A 27,189-nucleotide genomic window follows, 5' to 3' on the forward strand; every position below is an offset into this window, starting at 1 on the left:
GGGCTGGGAAATGCCACATAACCGATGGCTTTTAATATCAGAATAATGAAACCAAGCTAAGAAATATTAATCTTTTTAAAAATGTAAAGAACCCGGGCTCTGTTTCCATGGCAAACCACATCCTGCACGTTATCTATCACCTGGGGATTACGGTGGCCTGGTAAATAGAGGGGTAAATACAGGAGAGAGGCACTGCTCTGCTCTCGGCAGATACAAGCCTTGCTGCCAGTATCAAAGCATAATGGCAATTTCTACATCAACCTCCTCAAAGCAGCCACGTTTTCATGCTTTTCCCTGCATTTTCCATGCAGGTTTCCCCTGCTCCTTGGCCGTGCCTCCAGCCCTGAGGCACCCCTAAATCCCCTGGTCAGCTCCAGGCCAGCATCCCTCTGCAGCAAGCAGGCTGGTCCACCACAGGGACTGGCTCGTGTCAGCAGCACAGGTTGTTTAGATCGGTTTTTCATGTCCTCATACCCTCCCTATCCAAGCAGAAAGCAAAAATCCTACCCAAACCCCTCCCAACTTCCAGGAGTTTGCAAACCCCTGCTATAAATAGACCTCTAATAGGAGCTGTAATAGGATACAATTTATTTCCAGATCTGATGGGCTGACCTTCATCATCACTCGAGGCTCTACTTGTCATGAATTATGGGCAATTCACTCACTAGTGGAAATAAATTGTATTACCAGTGCTCGGTATCATGTCCTCCACACGCAGCGCAGGGCTGGCAGCTCCTCCCTGCGCTGCCGGGACCCAGAGCCTCCCCCAGCGCCGCTCTCCGGGGAGCCCCTGCCTGGAGGGCTGGGCAGGAGCCCACGGCTGGGGGTCACTTTGGGAGGGAAATCCGCGGCACGGTGGGGCCTGGGGGGAGCCAGCCGGGCCCTTCTGCTGCTCCTCTGGTGCTGGTGCTGACCAGAGGGGTCCGGCTGCCCCCAGAGCAGCAGCAGCAGCTGCACCTCCTGCCCCGCTCACCCCGCCCCTGTCACCCCGCTCCACACAGGTAATGGGATCAGGAATCGTGGGAAGAGGGGTCGCCGCATTAATCAAGTGCGGTGAAGATCAATACAAACAAAAGCAGTAAATACCAGAGAGCCGTGCAAGTGTTGTGAGCTGAGGCTCCACCGCCACTGGGGAGCACAGCCCCTGTGCCAGCCCGGCCCTCGCGGCCACCCCCCTGCACTCCGGCATCTGTTCATCCTGCCAGACCCTGCTTAGTGCGGGAAACAGATGTGCAGAGCTATTCAACAAGCACCAAACGCTGAACCAAATCAGGTCTGTGAGAAAACGGCCTGTGCTGCTCCGGGCTGGGGTGTGGAGAGCCCCCTGAGCTGCCCAGCTCCCAGGGCTGTGCCCCGGGCCGAGGGGCTGTCCCCACCCTGTGCCGGTGATGTGCTTGCCCAGGAATGCACAGCAAAGGGTTTCTTGAGCACTGATGAGCTCCTGCACAGCTCACAGCAGAGATGAGCTCACAGTTAGTGTAACACAAGGAACACACCAAGCAGGATTTCATTATTTCACAGTAGAAAATGTGTACCTGGAATTCTCCTTAAAAAAAAAAAAAACATGAACAAGCAGCTGAGACTCGCTGAAAACAGCAATCCCACCCTTCCCCACTCCTTTTTTTCCCAGTGCGTCCTCATCCATGCCTACATCACAAAAAAAGTCACGAATGGAAATTTTTTTTGCCACTAATGGCAACAGCCTGTATCAGAGTTTATCAACAGTTCTTCATGGCCCAGTACAAGCAGTGGTCACACACAAGATAAATTACAATCCATGGCATTAAAGAATTAGCCATCCATTAGCCCACTGGCCCCTGTGGCCCTGATGGGATTTGGACACTTGAGGTAAATTTTGTTTGTTTTGAGAGTTGCTCCAAACATGCAAACTGCAGTCACCTTTTCGAGTAACAAACATTCTTGTACAACCTCGTTCAAGCTTATATGAGAGTCAAATTCCAGGCTGTTTCTTCAGGAAATAAATTGAGATTTTTCCACACAGCACAGAGAGGAGCAGCAAAAAATGCCACATGAAATAGCCCAGAGCAGCTCTAACACCGGCTCCTCCAGCTCAGTCCCTCCCTGGCAGGGTGCAGGTAACCTGAACGAGGGGGTGGCTGCTGCTCCCCCCCAGGGGAAGGAAGGATCCCTTGAGGCTGCAGCCCCCTCTGGCCTCTGAGCAGCCAGGCCATGCCCTGAGAGCCCCGCGGGGAGCCCTTTGTGGGGATTCCACTGGTTTCTCATCAGAGAGAATGAGGGGTCTCTGAACCCTTTCCTGGGGTCCTGCAGGGCACACCTGGCTCTGTGGCACACGGGTGGTTTTCTAGGAAAAGGATATTGATCTGGGGGCTGCAGAGAGAAGCAAGAGACTGTGAGGATCTCCTGGGCACTCATGTTGCAGTCAGGGGGACACAAAGGACGCTGCAGGCAGATTCATTTCCAAGTGTTCCATGTTTTCCTAGGAGCTGGTGTGGCCATGCTGGGTGACAGTGCCCCTGTTCCCTTGCCAGACAGGCAAGACCTCCCAGGTCTTTGTTGCAAAAGCCTCCCTTTGTTTGGAATGATTTAAATAGAGTAAAAAGAACAGTTTATTTTTAATAATAGATGACTATTGTTCATAAATCAAAAATGTATCACAATTATTTTTGCAGAAAGCTCCTTACCCAATATGTGTTTTTCAAACAGGAAGATAGTACCAGGGTATTTCTCCTGTTTTCCCAGCTGCAGATGCACAGCGAATCCTAATTAAAACCTTTAAGTCTTATTCCATTTACAAGAAGGAGTGTATCATTTTTCTTTTAGCTTTTTTTAATACAGGGTCTCAATGCCCATTACAAAAATTCCAATGCATCTTTGAAGTTAGCAGCTAATTATATTTCTCCAAGTTATATATCTGGAGTTCTAGATGGGGAAAAGGCAATTACTTTTTCTCTCATTTAGCGTAACAATCTCTGAAGCTTTACTGGCGCTCCAGTGAGTCACGCTATAGATCAGAGCCCGGGCTGGAAAGAGGAGGAATTTGGGGGGAAGGCAGGATGCTTGCTCAGCTCTTCCGGGCTCTTTCCCTCGTTAGAGTGCTCTCCCCACCAGGACACTCGCTAATTGTTTGTGGAATGACCGCGGTGCTTTTGGCCTGGGCAACTTTGCCGGGGAGGTCATTCAGCACATTCATTACGGGCACCTGCTCGCGCTGCTGGAGCAAAGGGTCTGTCAGCATTTTCCAGGAGTTTATAACTTGGCTGCAAATGTTTGTGTGGAGCTGAAAATTGTTGCATGATTCCTCGCAGGCAGAAGCCGGCTGGTTCAGCCCGTTTGTTCCCGTGTCACTTTGCCCAGGCGCTGCTGGCCCCGGTGAGCCCCTGCCCGCCAGGCTGCGGGAGCTGCCACGGGAATTGCTCGCAGAAACTCCCCCTGGCTCTGTCCATCTCAGCAGAGCAGGGACAATGGGATGGCTGCTGTGCAGCGCTGGGGCTGTGGGACACCGCAGGGGAGCGGCAGTGACGCCGGGCAGCCCGAGTGAAGGGACAGCTGCTGGACACAGGAGCCTTGACCTTTGTTAGCTCAGTTGCTGTGAGCTTCATTTTAACACTCCTGAGGCACCTTTTCTGAAGGATCTCTTACACTTGGAGCATCTTTCTCAAAATTGGACTTTAAAATGCTTCCAGAAATGGGTCTGGAATTTGTGCATAACCCCAGAGATGCGGGTTTTGCCAAGCTGTGGTACCCTAATTGTCCCTGCATGACATGGAATTTTGCAGGTTTCCTGCTCATCGAGGCTGCACCTGTGATTATGTGAGGAAAACAAACCGAAATAAAACACCAAAACAAAAACAAAGAAAAAAAAACAAACAGAAAAAAATGAATTCCCTTTCACACGCTGGAACAGGAGGAGAGACCAAAGCTGGTTCCCAGCTGATTTCCAGCTCAGTGCCAGATTTCTACCCTGCAGTAACACCACACTGGTCCACACCAGCAGACAGCGTGCTCACTCTCCCTGGCAACTGAATTATTCCTTCTGCTTCTGGATGTGTTTTGTTGCTGGGGCAGCCCTGGACCACTGACTGTTTTCCCAGATTTGTCTGTGACACTTGCACCAGAAGTGTTTTTGGAAGCAGAAGGATGGAAAAAGCATTCTAACGAAAGGAGCCCAGAATTGGTGCAGAAAGCTCTGTTGGCATTGGGATTGCTTTGATTTCCTGCAAACTTTCACCTTCTTTACAAACTGCAGAGATGCCGGTGGCCCCAGGACCAGGACCCTGGCTTTCCCTGCCGCAGGGCCCGCAGCTCCCCGGCTCAGCCCGTTCCCCCTCTCTGCAGGGCTGTCAGAGCCGCTCTGTGCCCAGCCCAGCTGGGCTGTGCGGTGACAGAGGAATGTCCCCTCCGGCATCCCGAGCCGGGCACAGCCAGCTCCCGGGGCACCCCTGACCCCAGCAGGGCACTGCCCCATCCCGGGGCACCCCTGACCCCAGCAGGGCACTGCCCCATCCCCGGGCACCCCTGACCCCAGCAGGGCACTGCCCCATCCCCGGGCACCCCTGACCCCAGCAGGGCACTGCCCCATCCCAGGGCACCCCTGACCCCAGCAGGGCACTGCCCCATCCCCGGGCACCCCTGGCCCCAGCAGGGCACTGCCCCATCCCCGGGCACCCCTGACCCCAGCAGGGCACTGCCCCATCCCCGGGCACCCCTGGCCCCAGCAGGGCACTGCCCCATCCCCGGGCACCCCTGGCCCCAGCAGGGCACTGCCCCATCCCGGGGCACCCCTGACCCCAGCAGGGCACTGCCCCATCCCCGGGCACCCCTGACCCCAGCAGGGCACTGCCCCAGCCCGGGGCACCCCTGACCCCAGCAGGGCACTGCCCCATCCCCGGGCACCCCTGGCCCCAGCAGGGCACTGCCCCATCCTCGGGCACCCCTGACCCCAGCAGGGCACTGCCCCATCCCGGGGCACCCCTGACCCCAGCAGGGCACTGCCCCATCCCGGGGCACCCCTGACCCCAGCAGGGCACTGCCCCATCCCGGGGCACCCCTGACCCCAGCAGGGCACTGCCCCATCCCCGGGCACCCCTGGCCCCAGCAGGGCACTGCCCCATCCCCGGGCACCCCTGGCCCCAGCAGGGCACTGCCCCATCCCCGGGCACCCCTGGCCCCAGCAGGGCACTGCCCCATCCCGGGGCACCCCTGACCCCAGCAGGGCACTGCCCCATCCCGGGGCACCCCTGGCCCCAGCAGGGCACTGCCCCATCCCCGGGCACCCCTGACCCCAGCAGGGCACTGCCCCATCCCGGGGCACCCCTGACCCCAGCAGGGCACTGCCCCATCCCCGGGCACCCCTGACCCCAGCAGGGCACTGCCCCATCCCCGGGCACCCCTGACCCCAGCAGGGAGATTCACGGCCCTGGCCAAGGCGGGGAAGAGGCTGCGGCTGCCGGGTCGGAGCTGTCGGAGTTCTCGGGGCCGCGACACTGAGACACTCTGCTGCCGGGGAACCTGTGCGAAATTAAATTCTCCACTTGGCTGGTCCGGGTGACTTGGCTTTGCTCTGCTGACTTGTTCCTTCATTATTTTTTTGGCCGATAACTGACTGCAAGCTTGTCTTGTCTGTTTAATACCAGCGCAGCAGCTCCAGGAGAGGCTCAAGCTTGTCAGTCTCGGCGAGCGCGCACTGTATTGCTCTCCCCACTTCATTTACTTCATGGACAGGAGGGGAAAAGCCTCGAGGCGCTGCAGAGCTGGCAGCTGGGGTGGAGGGCTTCTCTGCAGCCTGGGTGCAGCCCCCTGGAGCAGCCCGGGCAGGGCAGGCTGGGGCACAGGGAGACCTGCACGTTTCCGGGGGAGACTGGCTCTTGGATGGGGCCAGGCAAGCTAAGGACAGTAATTATTAAGATTAATCTCTCCCTCGCACCTTGGAGCATGCCGAGGAAATCTCCAGGCAGCCTTGCAGGCGGGTTTGCCATGGACTTGGCTGCTCTTGCTCTGAGCACCTGGTGCAGAAGCAGCTGTGGCTGCGCTGGGAGGTGGCTGCAGCGGCTGCCTTTCCTCCCTGGACTGAAGAGATGCCACCCCTGAAGGACCTTCTCCCCCTGCCCATGCTGTCCTACGTGGACTAATGCATTCAGGGGGGCACAAGGGCCCTGAGCCACATGCCCAGGCAGAGGCAGCCACACCTATCCTGGTGGTTTTGCAGCAGGGACAGAAGAGGGATCAACCCAGTCCCCCAGTTCAGGTCTGTGCCTGGAGGACAGGCTGCCTGCCCTCGGCTGCAGACCGGGGCAGCTGGGTCCTTGGAGTAAGGCTTAGCAAACACAGTTGGTTTTTGTTTAATTAAGAGCAAGCAGAGAATTTAAAGACTGGGTTTTCTCCAACCTGTGATAAATTAACCTCCTCCTTGCTCAGGAGGACAGGAACGCTCCAGATCAATGATCTTACTGATGCCTGGCTTCTCCTCCTTCAGAGGGAGAAAGGGACAGAGAGCATCAGCCCCTGCCCCTGCGGCTGCCTTTGGGGCAGCCAGTGGAGTGACTGTGGGTAATGATGATGAATGGCATGATTAAAGCTGGAACTCAGACCTACAGCTGGAATTTTAGACCCTATTCGCAGAATAAAACAGCTCCTGCTGCGCAATCTGGGCGCACTTAGAGTGCAGCTGAAGGCAGTGGGGTGCTCCAGGCAATCCCCCCGACAGCCAGGCACCCCTGACTCGTGCTGTGTTCAGGGGACCAGAGGGCTCCTGTTCCCATGTCGGGTTCAGGGCAGAGCTACTCCCAGTGTGGAGCGGCACTAGAGGTGCCAGCATCCTGTGACAGCCTCCAGAGGATATGTGGGCACCCATGGGTGGCATGTCCCACAGTGGGAACCACTGGATTGTGGCTTTTGTCCCTTTGGATCCTGGGCAAAAAATAAGTCCCTGATTTTTTTGAATTTTGTACATTTAATAAAAACTGGTAGACGTATCAATTTCTCAGAAATCACACCAATAGATAAAATATCTGCAGCTCTGCCTGAGCAATGCCGGGCCTTGGCTGCAGTTTTTGCTCTTCTAAACTCCTTCTTTAAATGTGTTTTTATACAGCAGTGTTGACCTTTTCTGCCAGCCCCTGTGGAGTGAGTTTGTATCTTGTGTAAAAGTCATATCAAATGGGCCACAAAAAATCACTCTTGCCTGATTAAAATGAATAGTCTAGACAACGTGTGCATTTTCCTTCTGTGTCGTTAGCTTTGTGTGAGAGCTTGCAGCAATCAGGGCTTTTATGGGAGAAACACAGCCACAGGTACTGTGAGCTGCCTTAGCGGATACTAATTACAATCCCTGCAAGGATTGATTTGCAAAGAAAATTTCTATTGCCTCAAGGACAAACGTTTGTGCAAATCATATTATTGTGTATGAGAAATTGGTAACACTTTATGAAATGGTTCGTTTATAAATACTTTACTATTTATTAAATTAAATGGCCTTATAACAATCCTTTTGCTAAGTTAAAATATCATAAGTGTTCTGGTTTTGCATTATTTCTGTGCTATAAAGCTGGCTGTTAGGGCTTGGTTGGCGTCACCTGTTAAGACTGTTGTTGCTGCAGTTTGTGCTGTGCCATGGTGACCCTGTGGTGCCCACACACAGTGCTGGTGTCAGAGCAGCAGCTCCCCTGGGCATCTCCTCTCCCCTTCTTCGTTTGGACCTGAAATTCTAGAACAGCATAATTTTGAAGTTGCCTGTTCCCTTGAGCGTGGGGTTTGGCAAATCACACCAACTGTCCTTGTTGCATGTTTGGCTCATCCAGCATGGCTCCTGCCACAAGGAGTGGGTGCCCAGCCCTCACCTGCGGTACCAGCAGATCCCCAATTCACCCAGCAGGATGCACAGAGGAGGATGAGACTGTTGCTGTACTTCCTACACCCCCAGATCTGGACCTTTCCAGAGCAGGTGGGAAGCATTCTGTGTTGCCTCCAAACCATTCAGACATCGGTTCTTGGGGATGAGCCAAGGTAAGGGGGCTGCACTTTGCTCCTGGTTTAGATCTTCAAGACCCAGTGGGTCAAGAGCTGCTTTCCCATTTTCCCGTGGGAGCCCTGTTTGCAATCCCATGGTCACTGGTGCTGTATCCAGGCTGCCCACTGGCCACCTGACCACGTTTCCAACATGGCAATTGTTCCAGCCCTGTTCTGCATTTTACCTGGAGGAACTAGGAGAGGAAGAAGCGTTGCCTTGCACCCGAGGTGTGTGAGGGGGCAGTGCTCAGGTGGGTGGTGTGTGCAGCCAGGGAGATGCCCAGGAGCAGTGGTCACACCTGTCAGGAATGAAATACCTGTTGGTCCTGCAGGATTCTGGTGCTGTGCCAGCACGCCCAGGCTGGCCAGGTTCATTCCTACTTCCAGAAGTTGCCCTTGCCTTCCAAAATTCTCGTCCGCCCTGGAAAACAAGCAGACAAGACATCTTTACTGAGCTAGAAATTTCTCTTGAATATGTCCTCTCTCTAATTTATGTTCCCTCTCAGTTCGTTGCCTGCAGCAGAGCCCATTAATGGTGGCAGTTTGTGACACAACTGAGGGCTCCTCTAAGGGGCAGCTCTCCCGCGACTCCGCCGTGTGCTGACTTCAGAGGCGTTTGCTGGCGTGGTGAGGCTCAGCTTCCCCCTCTGCTCCCCGGCTCCAGAGACTAATCCTTCCTTTGGCTGCCTCTGCTGCTGCTATGGCAATATTTTCTCCCCCATCGTGGTAATCACGCAATGGTCTCTGAGAACAGCAGGAGAAGCTGTGCCTGGTAGATGCATAAAAGGTAAGATGAACTACATGTCATAAAACTTTTAAAAGTTCCTTTTTTTGTGTTTGTGCGGGGGTTATTTTATATGGCTTTTGATATGAAGCTAAAATTGCACATCAAAAAGGATAATGCATCTTTAAGCTGTTACAATGACTTCTAAATTTTTCATTTAATGTCAGTGAGGAAAAAACCCCTCAGTTGGCTGAGTTACGTTGGTGAGATGGCTGTTTCATTCCATAAAGTGTCTGCAGTGGATTTGAACAGTAGGAAATCCAAGGGTGATAAATAGCTATTTCTAAGTAAATTTCATGCAATTGCCCTTTGGTTAAAGTCTTTCCTCTCAGCACTTTCCTGTGCACATAGCCCAACTAATAATATTCAGGAGCAAGTGCTTTCCAGTGTGACAACTGATTGCACTTTGAAGCAGTAAATGGCTGATTTCATAATTGGTATAATTTTTCACAAGTACCTGAATGTCATATACAGAAAGAATAAGCAACCTGGACTTAATACGGGAGCTTTTTCAATTCTCCTAAAAATCAATAATGTATTAAACCCCTCTAACTGATTAAAATAATGTGAACCCTGAGTAGGTTTTGTGAGGAAGGCAGGTTTCTTCAAGGGTGGCAGATTTATGGCAAAAGGGTTAATACATGGGGAGAACAGGGATACGTTACAGATGGAGTCCGTTTTCCTAATTAAACTTTTATCAAGATTTTCCCGGTTTGAATTGTTTCACTTAGCATGATGGGAAGGAGCATTTCCCTCGGTGTTCAGGGCAGCTACCGCCGTTCGTGCAGCACCCAGATCTCTGTCCTCATGGAAGGGGTGAGGATTATGAGGAGAAGAAAAATGGGATCCGTTCTGAGAAGAGCAGGGGCTCTGGCGGGTCCTGTGGCAGGAGAGGGTGTGGGGTGGATTTCGGGGTGCCTGCGCTGGTGGCAGTGCTGGCCGTGCCAGGACCGAGCCTGGGGCACAGCGCAGGGCTGGCCTGGCTGCTCTGGGGGCTGTCCCGGGGTGTGCCCTGGGGGGCACCTCCATGCCCAGGGGCCTCTGCAAGGAAAGGTGCAGTGAGCCTCACAGAGAGGTGAACGTCACTGCAGAGCTACGGAAGACAGAGCCTCTCACCAGGAGGCGAGCAGGAGGTTATTTTTTTTTCCCCAGGATCTCATGATTTCTTGAAAACCTTTCATGCTATTGTGGAAAAGTGTCTGAGGATCTTTTGAGAGAATATTTATAAAGCTAAAGCAAAGGTGCAGCCTGATGGCAGGGATGTGCAGGTGGCCCGGGCACAGGTGGGGAGGGCAGGTGAGGGGAGAGGGCACCTGGACCCCGGGTGGGTGTCTTGGGGGCAGCAGGAGCCCCCAGCCCTTGGAGGCAGCACTGGGTGTGTGTGGGGGGGGGTCAGAGCAGTGGGATGTGCATGAATGCCTCGAGGGAAGATTAAGAGACAAGATGTCTCGTGTTAAAGCCTGGGCAAGCGGAGGAGCCCAGGGAGCCGTGTCAGCCCCCAGCACCGTGGGCACCCCCTGGCCTGGTGAGGTGGCACCAGGGCCCCTCTGCCTGCGGAAGCCACGGCCCCACTTGCCCCCACACTGAGGGGGAGTGCACGTCACTGCCAGACCTGACCTGGCATTTTCCCCAGGAAAAGCGCACTCCTTCCCAGGGGAGCACAGGCAGGTGGATTGAGGAATCTATTTAAACTTCTCTCCTCAAGATCATGATCAGACATCTTAAGCTCTGCATTATTCACGTTTGTCTGTTGTTTTTAACTCATTTCCTATTTTCCAGCTGAGGGACTCTGCCAGAAGCACTCTTTGCCAGAGATTAAAACAATTTAGGAAGCAGACACCCAATTCCTTTCTTTGGATAGAAGGCAAATTGGATATCTGTGAGAAGCAAGCAAATTTTATTATCAACAGATAGTTTGCTACTTAACTATCCTTAAGAATCCCCCAGTACTTGCAGGTGTTTGTTAGTTGCCCTGAGCCAAAAGGCACACATGGCACATGCCCTGCCCTGGTGCCGTGCCCAGCCTGTGCCCAGGGCCCCTGCAGGACCCTGGCAGCCCAGGAGAGCAGCGTGGGGAGCAGCAGATGTACCTGGGGCAGGAGGAAGAGCCCAGCACAAGGAGCTGCTTGGGAGCTCTGGCTCCATGGACCCTGCTCTGCCCATCTCCAGTGTTTATACCAAGGCCACGAGACACAGGAAACCACATTTGTGTCATTAGCCATGGGTCTCCTTGGTTTGGATCAAAATAGCTGTTTTAAACGTAATTATCACTAATTTGGGGAAATGTGCCATTAGATATGTAAATTTATTGGCTAATGGATGCGCACGGCAGATCACAGTGCATGGGATGTGGGATAACCAAATTGGAACCATTTCTCAGCTTGCTAAGCAGGTTCCCAGGCGTGAGTTTCAGTTTCTGGCAGTCTCCCAGGTGCCTTCCCTATAGGCCACCTGGGACCTGGAGCTTCCTCCCGGGGATGGTGCACATCCTGCCTTCCCCAGCGTGTTTGGGGTGGTGCAGGAAGTTCTGCAGGAGTCCAGGAAGACAAAGCAGATGGCTCTTAAAATTATACAAGGATCAAAAAAAAAAAAAAAATCATGGAGTCATTCATCAGGATTGCTGTAGTTCTTGACCACATAGTCAATGATTTATTTAATCTTAATATATTCCACAAAGAGTCCCCATATTTCCATAAATATGTCATATCTACCTAATACATAGTAATGAACCTGCTCCAAGGGTAAATAAATAAGATCTAAACTCAGAAAGCCAATGTTTATCAAAGGGGGGTATAGAGATATTGAGTCCTTTAAAGTACCATTCTTCACAGCAATCACACCAAGTTTGGCAATTTATAGGGTGCGGAGTCAATTAGAAAGCCCGGGGGGCAGCAGGGCTGTGCACACACGGGGCGGGGGGCTCACAGGGCACTGACACGGGGGCGTCACGCCCTGCACGACCCCCCAGCACTGCCCCTCCACGGGCTGCCAGCAGCTCTGAAGGGTTGGTGCAGACAGAGCCGTGGCACCACTGAGGCTGGACAAACCCTCCCAGGTCACCCCCCCAGCGCTGCCGAGGCCACCGGGAGCCCGCGTCCCCAAGTGCCACATCTGGGCAGCTTTGAAATCCCCCCAGGGAAGGTGACACCGCCCTGGGCACCCTCTGCCAATGCCTGACCTCTCTTCCCCTAAAGACACTGTTCCAATTGTCCAACCTAAACCTCCCCAGCACAATTTAAAGCTGTTTCCCCTTGTCCTGTCCCTTGTTCCCAGGGAGCAGAGCCCGACCCCTCCCCTGTCAGGGCAGAGCCTGAGGGTCCCCCTGAGGCTCCTTTTCTCCAGGCTTTCCCCTTTCCCAGCTCCCTCAGCCCCTCCCTGTGCCCCCGACCCCTCCCCAGCTCCACTGCCTGATTCTGGACACACAGAGCCTTGTTTACAGCTGCTGCTCACACGAAGAGGGATTTCGTAAGAGGGATTTTACATTTCATATATAGAATTTTCTGGGTTTTGTTTTGAGAATTGTCTGTTATGAAAAAAAATCGTTTTTACCAGAAATTTGACTTGGACTGTTTAAATTTATCTTATTCCATTTTTTCCATGGAGTTACATACAGCTGTGCATAACATGATGTAATATTCATAAAAATACCTTGAAAATACCTAAAAATGTGGCTGCAAAGGGAAATAACTAATTTCTTGTAGGTTGCACCTTCTAAATCTTATTTTCTACAGCGAAGTATTTCATGCCTTTTTTATAATTAGTTTGACAAAGTCAATAATAATAGAATATTCTGATTATGTCAATATGACACGTAATATTATGCACTTCTCTACTATTATGCATATTATGACATGACTTGACATGATATGACAGGTCACATTATGCACTACTACTGATGTCATAAAATAATGTAAAAGTAATGAAAACAAATTTTGAAATGAAAAATTCTAAAAGGAATTAATGGCTTTTCCTAAGGGAAATTCCAAGGCACATCTTCTTCCTTTCCATTTTTAAGTTTGCTTCGTTGGGTTACTCCATGCTTCCCCCAGGTGAAACCTTTCATTCCTCATCCCCAGCTTTGCTGCCTGCTTGTTGCTTTGTTCCCCCACAGCAGCTGGGCTTGGTGTTGGCTTTCAGAGCCTCCCAGGAGGAGCGTGTCAGGAGCACAGAAACCTCGGGGACGTGTCCTGGCACAGCAGACGACGTGGGTGACCGGGACACTGGCTGGCACTGGGCTGGCACGGGCCCCACTCGTGAGCTCTGCTGTGGAGTACACAGCGTGCTCATCCTGATTTGTATCCGGTTTTACAGGGGTGCAATGATAATTCCCACCTCGCAGAAATCCAGGAGAGTTTGGGAAACATCTATAGCGGGTTTCTGGTGAGCTGGGTGCTGGTGAGCCTGAGCCCGGCCCGTGCCTGTGGCCGATGCGACTGCAAAGGTGCAGATTCCCCACGCAAATCACTAAGAAAGCGTGGCAATACTGGCAGGCAGGTGGGAGTTCCAGTGGCCTGGAGACTGAAGCAGGAATCCAACATGGGCACTGGGGACTGCAGGCTGCGCTCGATATCCTCCCACAACGGCTGCGATTCGGATTCATTTTTAATGAAACGCTTTTTGCTACAATCCTACAGCAGCCCCAAATGGTGGCAGACAAGAGGACGCCAGGTGGAAGATGCGCTCCCTCCTCGCCGGCTTCCCGAGCCCCCTGTGAGGGAACCCCCGGAGCAGCGGGGACAGGGCGGGCAGGGAGCCCTGGGGCCGGGGCAGCGGTGCCAGCGCTGGCAGTGAGGCAGAGGAGGAGGAGGAAGGAGGGAGCTGTGCCGGTCTCTCCACCTGTGCCCGTCACAGCCGGGCTGCCCGCGGGGTCCGGCAGAGCCTGGCAAAGCGGGCACCCCTGCCACGCTCCGGGCTTGCTGGTGGGTGCCAGCCCCGCGGGACGCCCCTGCCTGCCCCGCTGGGGACACGGGGGGAGGCCATGTCCCCTCCCTGGCACGTCCTGCCTTGCTGGGGCCTCTGCCCGCAGCGCACGGGGTGGGCGATGCTGCTGACAAGTTCCTGCCCGGCTGAGAGACCCCGGTGACACGGGCAAGGCCACCCAGGGACCTCCACAGTGTCACCCTCAAACGGAAATGTCACTTTTTATTATTCAGAGCTGATAGAGGGCTCAGAACCAAGGCAGCTGATGGCTGAGGGAGCTTCAGCTGGGACAGCCCGGGCCCGGCCCTCCCCCGCACACGGTGGGCTCGGAGCCCCCCGGGGCCCCCCGGGGCCCCCACCCTCCTCCTCGATGGCTGCGGCCGCTGACCGGGGCTGCCGGTCCGGGGAGACCACAACGAGGGGCCCGGGAGGGTGAGGAGGGGTGGGAGCCCCAATTCCAGGGATCCGGAGGGTGTGGAGGGGTGGGAGCCCCAATTCCAGGGGTCCGGAGGGTGTGGAGGGGTGGGAGCCCCAATTCCAGGGATCCGGGAGGGTGTGGAGGGGTGGGAGCCCCAACTCCAGGGGTCCGGAGGGTGTGGAGGTGTGGGAGCCCCAATTCCAGGGGTCCGGAGGGTGTGGAGGGGTGGGAGCCCCAATTCCAGGGGTCCGGAGGGTGTGGAGGGGTGGGAGCCCCAATTCCAGGGGTCCGGAGGGTGTGGAGGGGTGGGAGCCCCAATTCCAGGGGTCCGGAGGGTGTGGCGGGGTGGGTGCCCGAGTGCCCGGAGCGGTGCAAGTGCTGCTCCTCGGCAGCCCCTGACCTGCCCTGGGCTGAGGGGAGCCCTCAGGAGGGAGGGGGCCTGGGGGGACCCCCCAGCCGGGGAACAAGGACTGGGCTCGGCTCTTTCCCCCCGGGCTCGCTCCGGCCGCGGCAGCGCAGCCCCAGGGCTGGAGTCACGGGTGCTCCGTGAATGCAAATGAACGGGGTTCGGTCCAAATTGCATTTCCTCTCCTCGTATGGAGTACGACGGCACATTAAAGCCTATAATATTCCGCTGCTGCTCTTTTGCATGATTTTTTAATTAAAAAACTATGGAGTAAACAAACATTCTGCTCTGGAGTAGCCCTGCAGAGACCCATCCAGAAGCACATTCACAGCCCTCCACTTTTTCAAGAAAGTTTATATCTTAACAACAACAACAACAAAATAATAATAATATCACCCACCCTAACAGTTAGTATTGGGTAAAAGTTTGAAGTGAAAGGCAGCTGGCAACCTTCTCCAGCCCGTGAAATGATATTAACATTTTATTATTCTAAGGTGAGCTTTTTGAAACGGAATTTTAAATGTTACCCTGCTGTTCCAGAACACAAAAACCTTTAATTTTATGCAAATGAACAGCGAGGAGCTGAGCGCTTAATGTAAACGAACACTTTCTTTGTAGGAGAGGTTGGAAGGGAAAAAAAAAATTCCCAGGGATTCTTTAATTGCTGTCTGAAATTATGTAAATCCCAGCGCTAGGCAGAACGCAATTATCCCGTGCCCCTCTCTGCCAGCATTGCTAATGTCTAACAAAATATCGGTGGGTGACATTTAGTCGAGGTAATGCAAATGAGAATTAATTTTTTTTCCAAGACAAAGGGCAGCTAAAAGATCACCTCGTTCCTGCGCGGGGGGGGCAGAGCGGGGGGCCAGGGCATCGGGAACTGGGGCGTGTGGAGCTGGGGGCAGCGGGAGCCAGCCCACAGCCTGTCAGCACCGCTTTCTCTTTTATTTCTTAGCGGGATGGAGCCTGGGGAGCGCAGAGGGGTGATGGGGAGGGGGGGGAAGGTTGATTGTTTGTTTTTCTTTTTAATTCATGGTCATCCCAGCCCGAGGGCAGGGTGGGAACCATGATTGAAACCCGCTAATGGCTCTGGCTGGTGGTGGGCAAAGGCGGCGGTGATTTATCACCTCCCCGTGCTGATAACTAGCAATAATTCTATTAAATATTCAGAGTGAGGCTTTCGCAACACAATTATCAAACGGGGTTTGTTAGTGCAGAAATGCTCCTCGAGCACGAAAAGGGGCTGCGGGTGCAGGGAAGGGGCTCCTCTGCAGAGGACAAAACCTGCCCACCGTGTCACCCTGGGCTGGGGGACAGCTCACTCTGCCCACAGCCTGGGGGTGGCCTCGGTCTCTGCAGGATGAATCAGGGAAGTCATAAGGGGATTTTCCTCCTTTTCTCTTTTTATTTTTCTTTCGGTTCTTGCATTTCAGAGCTTCCTCTGCTTCAAAAGCCGTAAGATCCTGTGACTCCAGCAACCTTTTAAATGGAAAAGGGAATCCCCGTGGAAGCTGTGGTGAGGCACGGCAGGGCTGTGTGAAGAGGGATGAAGGACACGGATGCTCAGAAGGCTCCGGATCAGGGTAAGAAGTGCTCGTGGAATTATCCTTTGAAATGTACACTTTGCAGGAAGGCCCCAGGGATCGTCAAACTGAGGAGCTGGGCTGAGTTGCACCATCTGCTTGGGATTTAGGACAGGCAGAGCTGTGAAGATACGAATTAAAAGTACAGAGTAGCAGGAAACGGTTTCCCCTTGCCCCGTATTTTGGAAATTGCACCCAGCAAAGCCGGGTGGCCGGTGCCACTCTCATGCTGCAGTGTTCCCTGTGGCAGGGCTGGGTCCCTGGGGCCCAGCTGGGACCCCAAACGCCAGAGCCGCCCCGTGGGCTTTGCCTGGCACCAACCCTGCTGAGCAAGGCTGCTGGGGCGGAGCTCAGCACAGCCCCAGCCCTGTGTTCAGCTCTTGCTGCAGCAGCTCCCCGTGGTCCTGTGACAGCAGCGGGCAAGGGGCTGCCCCCGGGGCCTCTGCTGGTCACCAGCTGCCTGCTACTCACTCCGCGCTCCTGATCAGGAGTTGAGGAGCTCCAGGGATGGATCTATCATCTGTTTCTCATTGCGTTCCCTTTCCTGTGAGTTGCTGAAGCCGGTGTGCCGAGAGATGCATTCCCCGACAGCACAGCACGAGCAGCAGCCTGCCCACCCCTCCTCAGGCGTGCCAGCCCCCGGAGGGGCTGCACACCGGGACGGTCCTGCCCGCAGGTACCTCCAGGGGAGCAAGGTGAGGCGGTGCGGGGGCTGTCCTTCACCTGCAGGACCCTGCTGCCAGCCAGACAGCGGCCGTCCTTGTCCTCTGAAAATTTATAATCTTTATAATCCAAGACTTAGACTCTTCGAAGCTTTATGCCTGTCTTTAACCTGTAGCATATGCATAGTCTCAATGGGATTTCTCATCTGCTAAGAGTTAAGCACGTACATAAATCTCTGCAGGCGGGGGCCCAAGGCATTCCCAGGCACATGCATTCCTGCGCTCACGCGTAATGGAGCAGCCCCGGGCACCCAGTGCCGGGGTGCGTCAGCCCAGCCCAGCCCCCGGCTCTGCTGCCAGCCTCCCGAGCATTTGGGAGGCTGCGGGGGTGTTACCCTTCTGACACCACCTTCGGCAAACCCACCCTCCGTGCCAGATCTCCAGGAGGCAGGAGGGGGATGAGCCGGAGGTGAGCCAAGCAGGGAGCAGCCGTGCACAGCCCCAGACAGCATTTCAGTCAGAGTGGGAGCAGAGCAGAGCTCAGGAGAGCACTGGCGTGCCAGGTGCTTGGCATGGGAAGGGAAGGGAAGCGTGCTGAAGGCTCGTGGTGCAGCAAAGCTCTCCCTTGCCTCCCTCCCCTTGGGCTGTCTGCTCACAGATGTGGCCAGGGCAGCGTGCGAGGACCCGGAGCAGCCTGTGCAGCTGCTGCACTCCAGCCCAGCTCAGACAGTGCAGCCTCCTCTGCTCAGACACTCCCATGGGGATTTGTCACCAGGTGCTATCGAGTCACTTCATTTTCACCAAGGCAGGCTGCTCCAGTGTGACCTGGAGTTAAGCTGATACGAAAAAACCACCACATTTTTCGAGGACTGGTAGAACTGGTAAAGTGCACGCCAGCCACAGTACATCCTCCTGACAGGCTGTGCTTATGGGGTGATTGAATGTAGCAGCACAGGTTTTTCAGGGCCTGGGCTATTAGATTCACTGTATGAATCTCCAAGCTTTCATTTTCGTGTTGCAATTTCTGCCATCAAATGACAAAAAAAGAAGGAATATATTTCACATTTTAAATCATGCTGGTGAAACCCCTTTTTTTCTCCTCATGCAATGTTGTTTTAAGCCAGGTGATGTGACCTTCCACTAAACTCTTTCCACTTCATGTCTGGCGTTTTCAATGGGAACAGATAAGACCTCTTTCATTTGGGGTTAGAAAATCCAGGCAAAGCCATCAAGTGAGAAGCAGCAGTTCATAAATGTTTTGTTTCTGGAGCATTCCCATTTTTGAGGGCAGGATTGCCTTCACTTCCCTAAAGCCTCACCTGCCCAGGCCGAGCCTGGCCCTCAGCAGCCCCCGCCCCGTGCTCGGGTCAGCTGCCATTTGTCAGAGCAGCCCCTGGCACAGCGTGAACGCAGCACGGCCCCCTCGGAGCTGACCCGGGCACTCAGCCTTTCCCAGGAATATTTATGGAAAGGTCAGCAAATGCTTTGTGACAGGACGCTGGCACGTCCCTAACCCTCCTGTCTCCCAGTCCCTGCCTCGCCCACGTGCCAGGAGTGGAGCAATCCAGGGCTGGAGCTCCCTACGTGTCCCCCTCCAGCTGGCACAGATGCCACCACGAGCCCCACGCTGGGGACGTGCTCCTGCCCGTGTCCCTCTGTTTCCAGGGGATGTTCCTGCATGGACCAGATGATCTCCCCTGTGCACCCACACCCCCAGGGTTGTGCTGTGGGAAGCAAAGCCCTTCTTACCTTGGTGCCCTCTGGCCTGTGATGCACAGCTCCCATCTCTGTGTCACCACCTTCCCTTGGGCCTGAGGTGTGGGAGCCGTGGTGGGGCAGGAGGAGCAGACCCTGTCCGTGCAGAGGGCTGCTGAGGAGGCAGCACGGTGTGGGGTGACAGGAATGAGCACCCTGTCCGTGCAGAGGGCTGCTGAGGAGGCAGCACAGTGTGCGGTGACAGCAGGACGGCTCCGTGCACTGACCGTGGCAGCACCAGCTGCCTTTCCCTGATGGCACCAGGGACCTCAGGCTCCGGAGCCAGCTGTACTTCCCCGTCCTATTGCCAGTGGTTTCTGCCTCAAACCTGCTTTTGCTGTGACAATGCCCAGGCAGCCCCAGCTCCCAGCACTGCTGCCCTGTCTGCTGGCTCCATCTTTGCCTCCCATCCCACTGCCAGCAGTGCCAACGACCCAACCTGGCAGCTCCTACCTGTGAGGAAGCAGACAGACAGGCAGACAGACAGAGCAGCAGCAGGAACCAATCACTCTGAACAGATTTACCAGCTAGAAAGTTTCTTGTGAGAAAATAGAGCAGTGAGGAGCACATGGTCCTGAGAAGGAAACAGGCTTACATCCCTGAGCCCTGCTGCCCTGGAATGGCCCGGGCTGCTAAGCAGATCAGAGCAAAAACCTCCTGTAGCTGGGTAATTCCACCTCTTTCTGGTAATCCGGTAACGCGGTTAATGGGGAGTCTGGCAGGAGGGAGCTGTGGTGGGAAAGCACTGCACCTCCACACACATGGCAGATTAAAAAGGACTTAATCACAGAGCAGCCACAATGTGCACTATGTGACATTATTCCTCTGAAATAAAATTTTACATACAGCCTATCTGAGAGCAGCACAAAATAAATACTTTTAAAATCTATGATTACTGTAGGTTTTTTTAAAATTTTATTTTATTTTTTTTATTTTATATTGGTGGCTGAATTCTGCTCTTGCTCCAAAGGATTAGAGGGATAATTCCATTACAATTTAGTAACAAGATTAAAAGAGCCAGTTATCCATTTATGGGGGTCTATGGAAACGAGCAGTGGCTTCTGGAGGTCTCGGGCTCTGGGTAGGTGTATCACTCACATCACAGACACATCCAAACCAGGTTAAGGCACAGGCAGGACATACCCGAGGTGAAAAGGTCTCTGGGGCCACCTGTCCTGGCTTTACTGGGACAAGTGTTCAGGGGTTCACAGGGTGAAAGGACGCAGATGGGGAGATGTCCTAGTGTGAAAGGTCATGGAGCAAAGGAGAAAGGCAGGAAGAACAGGGAGTGCTCTAGGGACAGAATCCTTAGAGCAAGGGCTGGGGCACCAGGGTTTTGGCATCTGTCCTACTGCCACAGCTGGGAGAGGAATTTGAGACAGCTTCCATGGCAATTTAATTTTGTCCTTTTCAGAAGAAAATTCCAAAATTCTTGAACACTTTTTCTCCAAATTCGCTGTGATTTTCTGTCTGAAAATGAGCATGGTAGAAGGTGCAGACACAGGAGATGTGGAGGACTGAAGCACTTTAGCTGTGTCCATGGGTGCCTGTGGGAATGCCCTGGCAGTGCTGGCCCAGCTCTGCCCCACAGCTTGGAAATCTCAGTCTGAAACCACCCCCAGGAAAAAAACATTTCTGTCAAGCTGCGTATGTGGGACTGGCATGAAACATCCAGGGTTAGAAACGGGCCATCATAGCGTTGTTGTGTGTATCCTCTGTACTGGTTAACTGATTAATTGATATTTAATTGATTGCACTGTCAGAGCAGGACTTTAGCATTTGCTGATGGTCTCACTGGCTGTTGCTAACAAGGCTGAAGAGCATTTAGTATAAATCCATGGGATTCATGCTTGCAGAAGATGCAGGAACTGCTTTGGAGGCAACAAAGACCGGAGATCATGGGGACACAGCTCTTTAGGGACACAGCTCTGCGGGGACACGGCTCTGTGGGGACACAGCTCTTTAGGGACACAGCTCTGCGGGGACACAGCTCTTTAGGGACACAGCTCTGCGGGGACACAGCTCTGTGGGGACACAGCTCTTTAGGGACACAGCTCTGCGGGGACACAGCTCTTTAGGGACACAGCTCTGCGGGGACACGGCTCTGTGGGGACACAGCGCTTTGGGGACACAGCTCTTTGGGACAGCTGTGCCCATGCTGTCCCGCACAGAGCAGGGCTCCCAGGGACCAGTGCCGGGAGTCCCTTTGCCGGGACGGGGCAGAGCCCCCGGTGTGCCCCTCCAGCCGTGCCAGGGTGAGGGGCAGATTGTGTGATCTGTGAAGATGCAGAACACATCCTGGGCCCACCTGGGCTTTAAATACGCAGATTGAGGTGTCCTGATGCTCCCCTGTGGCGCCACGGGAGGGGCGATCTCCGTGAGGAATTTGAAAGGATGTGGAGGTTTCCAGAAGAGCCAGCAGACAGTCATAACCACGTTGTCTCTCTGGATTAGTTTAACGTCCACTTGAATCACTGACCTTACGGTCTGAAAAGGACCGAATCTGGGAACAGATGGGTTTTCCTATGCAACCTGACAGCGGGGGTCGGGCCCGCAGTGAAATACGCGTTGAGGTTCACTTACGGAAATGCGATTTTAGGATCACTTATCGAAATGCTTTGGAAAAGAAACCGATGGCCCTGGGAAATGGCTGGGCCCTGGGACGGGCAAAACCCGGGCGCTGCCAGGGGACACAGCCGGAGCGAGAGGAACGGGGACTGCGGGTGGTGCGGGGAAAACGGGCAGAGAGGGACCGGTGAGACACGGGAGCGGGGGAGCGGCAGGAACAGGGGATGCGGGAGGAGCACGGGATGCGGGAGGAGCAGGGGATGTGGTAGGAACAGGAATGCGGGAGGAGCAGGGGATGCAGGAGGAGCAGGGGATGCGGGAGGAACAGGAATGCGGGAGGAGCAGGGGATGCAGGAGGAGCAGGGGATGCGGGAGGAACAGGAATGCGGGAGGTGCAGGGGATGCAGGAGGAGCAGGGGATGCAGGAGGAGCAGGGGATGCAGGAGGAGCGGGAGGAGCAGGGCATGCAGGAGGAGCAGGGATGCGGTAGGAACAGGAATGCGGGAGGAGCAGGGGATGCAGGAGGAGCGGGAGGAGCAGGGATGCGGGAGGAGCAGGGGATGCAGGAGGAGCGGGAGGAGCAGGGATGCGGGAGGAGCAGGGGATGCAGGAGGAGCGGGAGGAGCAGGGATGCGGGAGGAGCAGGGGATGCAGGAGGAGCGGGAGGAGCAGGGATGCGGGAGGAGCAGGGGATGCAGGAGGAGCGGGAGGAGCAGGGGATGCGGGAGGAGCAGGAATGCGGGAGGAGCAGGGGATGCAGGAGGAGCGGGAGGAGCAGGGATGCGGGAGGAGCCGCCGAGCAGCGGCTGCGGGGCCCACGGGCCGATGCTACCCCCTGGTGACCGGCGCGGCGGCTCCGCGCGGCTCCGGGCCGGGCACGGGAGCCCCGGGCCGGGGGAGCCGTCGGGGCAGAGCCAGTCCGCGGCCCTCGGGCTTTCCGCGGGGGCGCACAGAGAGCCGGTGGCCAGCTGCCGGGGAAGGGCTGGGATGGGGGACGCCCCGGCCGCCCAGGGAGCGGGGCCGGGGGTGCCGAGGCCGGGCGGGGGGCGCAGGGAGGGGTGCCCCGGCTCCCCCACACCCGCCTCGGGCGCTCGGAGCGGGACCGGCCGGGACAGCCCCGCTCCAGCCCCGCTCCTGCACGGCGCTGCCTTACACCGCTCACTCTGTGCATCTTGTTAATGAAAAGCATGGATGTAATTTCAATTAAAGATAATTACATATTTAAACTTAACATTAAATTCTGCACTAAAACAAAATTACATGAAATCTCAGTGTGCAGCCGTGCTGCACGGCAGCGGGCGAAGGAGCCGAGGAAGGAAATGCCATTTACGCAGAGTGAGCTGATCCTTTCCGCAGGATCTGCCGTTCCCCCGTCCTCAAATCCAGTCTGTTCCCACATTCCACCTTCGGAGGCAGCTGCTCTCTGCTGCCTGTGGCGGGCAGGCCTCGCTGCCCGGCCACTGCCGCCTGTACAGTGCACAGACCCGTCTCACACCCACGAGCGAGCTCCTCTCTCGGCAGGGCTGGCACGGGCAGAGGGATCTGCTGTTCCACAGCGGGCGCTGCCTCAGCCCTGCAGCCAGGCCTCAGCGGGCTCTGACATCCCCAGGAGGCTGCTGAGAGATGCTGCAGCTGGATAAACTCTGATTGTTAGTCCTGGCTCAGGGTCCTGAGTAAAGTTTGGAAAGTGTTTTGAATCTGTGATGAAAAACACAGTTCCCAGAGTACTGATTTTTTTTTCATGGAATCCAAGAAACCTGTTGGCTTCAAAAGCAATTTCTGAAAATTGAAAATTTTTTGATTATTCTCTATAATTTCCCCTCAAATCCCAAACATGACATCGTACTGTTCCAAAGGCAAAAGCTTTTCTTTTCTGTCCCCAAACACACTTGCAGAGCCCTTTGCTTCTCTCCCTGGGCAGTTATTTTCCAGCCCTGGAAGATGCCTGTTCCTCAGTGCACACCAGGAAGGGATGGTTTGCCACAGGAGAGAGGGAGCTGCAGGATTTGCTCGTTTCTGCGTGGACATGGCAAGCAGCAGCACAGCGGGCACAGCAGCCACCAGGAATGGCACAGCCGAGCTCCAGCACAGGGGCTTCTCCTCCTCTGTTAAATGATTGCAGTTACCAAGCACTGACAAGTGCCATTAAAATTTATTAGCCAGCATAAAGTTTTATTTAAGGGATGCCTGGAGATTTAGTGGGCTCTGCAAGTCCTTCCTCAGGCCGGCAGTGTCACCTTTAATAACTGCCTGCGGGCTGGGCGAGGCTGGGGTGGCCCTGGATGTCCCTGCTCCTGCTCCCCATTCCTGGGGCCCCCCTGCAGCCCCCCAGGCACTCATGCTGCAGTGGCCCCACATCCCAGCAGTGCCAGCCCGGCCTCTGTGATCCTGCCAGGGCACCCAGTGTTGTCAAAGGAGCTCCTCTGGCAATGCTGCCATTAATCAGTTTGGCAATCGTGAAATACGCGACATGCGTAGTGGAGTTTAAATCCCAGCCTCACTAATGGTTTACTACCCACTAAATCCCCCTTCATGTTATTTAACTTTTAAACCCAAGGAATATTCCAAATCAAAGAGGCTCTGTGTCACGCTTAGTCCATCTCAAAGAGCCTGGAATTAACATCCCTTCATGGCTCGACAGTGCCTGCCACACAGAGCCACCACTTGCTCCTTATTAATATTTATGATGGAGAGAGAAAGTTGCATAAATCTTGGTTGATACTTAATTAAACCCCACTTCTTTTGATTTCTTCTCTCTCAGCCTCACTCAGTGCGGACTGTGCAGCCATCAGAGGCTCATCCCACACGGCACAGCCTGGCACACGTGGTGGAACCCAAGGCTGTGGGATTTAGTGCCCGTGGCACTCCATGTGTCAGTGTCCTGGCTGCCTTTGGCACCCAGGCCTGGCCAGCCTGGCTGCAGGACAGACTGCCAAAGCCCCCCAGAGCTGCGTGAGCCAGGACTGGCACAGCACAGCACAGAACAGCTCGGCACAGCCTGGCCCCAGCCCTTCTGCCCTGCCTTATCTGCATCTCGTGTCTGATCTGAGCACCATCCATAAGAGAACAGTTAGCACACGGCTGACATATCTGTGATACGATGATCATAGCAAGGAAGCAGCTTGACCCCCAAAGGCTCCTGTGAACAGGCAGGATTGACACTTTACATTGACTTTGCTTCAGGCTTATCAACAAATCTCAGCCAGTTTTATTAAAGAGCCGCGTGTGGGACACGCCAGGCTCAGACAACTTCATCCACCACGGCTCAGGCACCAGCAGTGCTCAGCCCACTGCTCCTGTTTGTGCTCTGCCGTTCATGTGCTCACTTTGCTGCTGAATTTAACTTGGCCAAAGGCACTCCTGGTTTCAGTAAAAGCCCAGAGAGTTTCCTGGCCCTTTCATGAGGAGGAGGAGAGCAGGTCGGGGCTGTGGCAGCCGGGCGCAGTGGTGAGTGCTGGCAGCGGGGCAGGGACATCCCGGCATTCCTGAGGGACACAGCCCCCTGGCCCCCAGCTGCTGGGTAAGGCACTTTTGTCTCTGCAGATCTCTGAAACCTGTCCTGAATTACATCTCCAGGAAACACTGAATCCCAAAATCCCACTCAAAACCCAGCCAAAGCTGCTCGGGCAGCGCTGACTTTTCTAAACTGGTTTCCTTGTTTTAGGCTCTATTTTTTTAGCTCAGTTAAAGGTGTAACGTCACATTTTTAGCAGGACAAGAGGACTGGGGCAAGGTCCACTGGATGAGAATCAGGGCAGCAAGCAGCCAGCAGGATACACTGCTCTAAGGCATCATGTGGTAATTATGTCTCTTTTTACTCATGCAAATGTTATCAATATTATTTATATATTCAAAGCCATTTATAAATAATATATACATTTATGCTAAGGTAATTGCCTCAACTAGATTATTTGTCCCAGTTTTTATTGTCTATCCAGATGCTGAATATTAAAAGTATGTTTTTTGGTCTGCATCGGTGGCTCAGCACGGGCTGTCTTCCCACGGGGACAGAACCTCTGCATCAGCGGGTCTGGCGGGAGGAAAAGGCAGAGGATGGTGTTGAGAGAAAGGGCAGGCAGAGGGGAAGGATGACAGGGAGCAGGGAGGGGAGCTGGGAGCGCCAGCCCCTCTGTGTGGGGTGCTGCAGCCACCCCAAGCCCCCTCAGCGGCAGCAGCCCAAGGGTGGGCTCCTGTCAGGAGGGACAGGGCTCCAGGAGGGGCTCAGGAAACTGGTCCCAGTATTGTTCACATCCCGTCCCACCTTCCACCTCTTCACTTACCAAAACTTGACATTGCAATGAAAAAAGATTAGGAGCATTGACAGGCCTGCAAAGGTGACAGCTACAAAGAAATATGGAGCAATCACGTTGTCAGAGTGCCTATTAGGAACCCAAAAACCTCGCCTCTCCTGCATAAGCACAAGTGATTTATTGCCCAGCACAGTTCATGAACTCATCAGTGGTTTTGCATGGAGAAGAGATGGATTTTCTTTCAGCTGTTTATGGTGTGAGTAGACTGTCCTGGAAGTTATTGTTTGATTTTATCAGGCAGCAGTGCTGGCTGTGTGAGCTGAGGGCAGAGCTGGCTCCCCAGCAAGCAGCCAGAGCTCTGCAGAGGATGGAGAGATGCTGCACCGGCACTTCCTGGGAATTCCCGGCGCGAACGGAGCGGCGCTCACCCCGGGCTTGGCTGAGCCTGTCCGAAACACGGATTCTGTTCCTGTGTAGCCCAGAAGGCCAAGGTGTGCAGCGTTTTCTGGCTGTTTCGGAGCCCGGTGCCGCCGCCCCAGGCAGCTGTGTGGCGCCGGGCCGGCTGCCCTGCACCGTGCAGCATCACACCCCGCCCGGGGCTGCCTGCTGGGGGACACTTGTGACCGCCCGCCGCAGGAAAGGCTCTGAAGGCAAGGATGCAGCCTCAACTTTCTGGCAGCCCTGCGCTTGTGTCACACATTTACATGTATCCTCCCCCCGGGGACTGCGGGATTGCGCCTGGGATGCCCTGGGAACAGCTGTGGTTTATGTCGATTTTAAAGGTGAACTTTCATGCTCAGTGAAATTTTAAAAGCAGCTGATTTACACATGAATCCACTTCAGGCGAGTGTCGATGTAGCTGTTTCCCCTCCTTAATGGTTTGTGACTGAGGAGCTGGGCTGTAAACAAGCGGCTGCCGAGCAGAGCAGCGCTGCCCGTGCGTGGGCAGAGCCCGCGGGCAGCCCCGAACCCCCGGCCAGAAACCTCTGCCGGTCCTGGCCAGAAACTTCTGCCTGTCCCGGCCAGAAACCTCTGCCTGTCCCGGCCAGAAACCTCTGCCTGTCCCGGCCAGAAACTTCTGCCTGTCCCGGCCAGAAACCTCTGCCTGTCCCGGCCAGAAACCTCTGCCTGTCCCCCGTTGTCCCCGGCCTGCAGAGGCGGCTCCAGCAGGGATGGCGGGCAGGGCCCCGCTGGGGCTGCCGGAGCAGGTGGGCAGTGCCCGGTGAGCAGCGGGGCAGGCAGGGCGCCCCTGGGGTACCCGGGGCACGTCCCCTGCCCTCTGCCCGGCGCCGGCATCCTGCTCACGCCGTGCTCTGGGCTCCCCCATCCGCCACACCTATCCCAATCCCAGCCAAATCCCAGCCAGCCGTGGGTGCCCGAGCCCTCTCCAGCCCTGACCCTTTAAAGACACTTGATCTTTTTGCTTTAAAAACACAAACTTTAAATGGCTCTGAATAAAATAAAAGAGAGTAACTGAGCTGTGAAGGGTGATGATTGTATTTCTTTCACTTGTAAGAGAGACCTTTATAACTCTCTGGGGAGGAAAAAACAATAATGGTCCTTCATGGATGAAGTGTTCTAAATATGGTGTATATTTTTTAAAATACCAGTTCTACAGTTATTGAAACAAATTATTGTTAAATGCATTTGCAGCATAATAACTGTGCTAATTTGCTGATAAAAGGCATCCAGCGTTAAACCCCCCATACATTATTTTGTCATTAGCATTTGTTAGCTCCTCGTAGGTATTTTCAGACAGAAGGCTTTGTTCTGTATTTAGCACAAGGGCCCGTTTCCGCTCTCCCCTCCCGCTGGGAATTGCATGTGCGCAGAATTGCAGCTCTTTTTTAAAACTTC

The 27,189-nt window shown here is 54.6% G+C and overlaps 1 long non-coding RNA gene across 2 annotated transcripts; it reads left to right on the top strand.

Annotated features, from left to right (window-relative positions):
• The first annotated feature begins 8,696 nt into the window (after positions 1-8,696).
• LOC136299521 (uncharacterized) lies at positions 8,697-26,791 on the top strand. 2 transcript variants are annotated; one of them, XR_010723509.1, is made up of 4 exons: positions 8,697-8,773; positions 15,948-16,097; positions 24,793-24,880; positions 25,630-26,791. It is a non-coding gene; the product is annotated as an uncharacterized lncRNA (long non-coding RNA). The 2 variants fall into 2 exon arrangements; XR_010723508.1 differs by lacking the exon at positions 8,697-8,773 and having other exon boundaries at positions 15,890-16,097.
• Positions 26,792-27,189: the final 398 nt, after the last annotated feature.

Source organism: Chamaea fasciata, unplaced genomic scaffold (genome assembly GCF_029207755.1).
Source record: "Chamaea fasciata isolate MVZ Bird 193981 ecotype frontalis unplaced genomic scaffold, bChaFas1.0.hap1 SCAF_20, whole genome shotgun sequence".
Taxonomy (NCBI): Eukaryota; Metazoa; Chordata; class Aves; order Passeriformes; family Sylviidae; genus Chamaea; species Chamaea fasciata.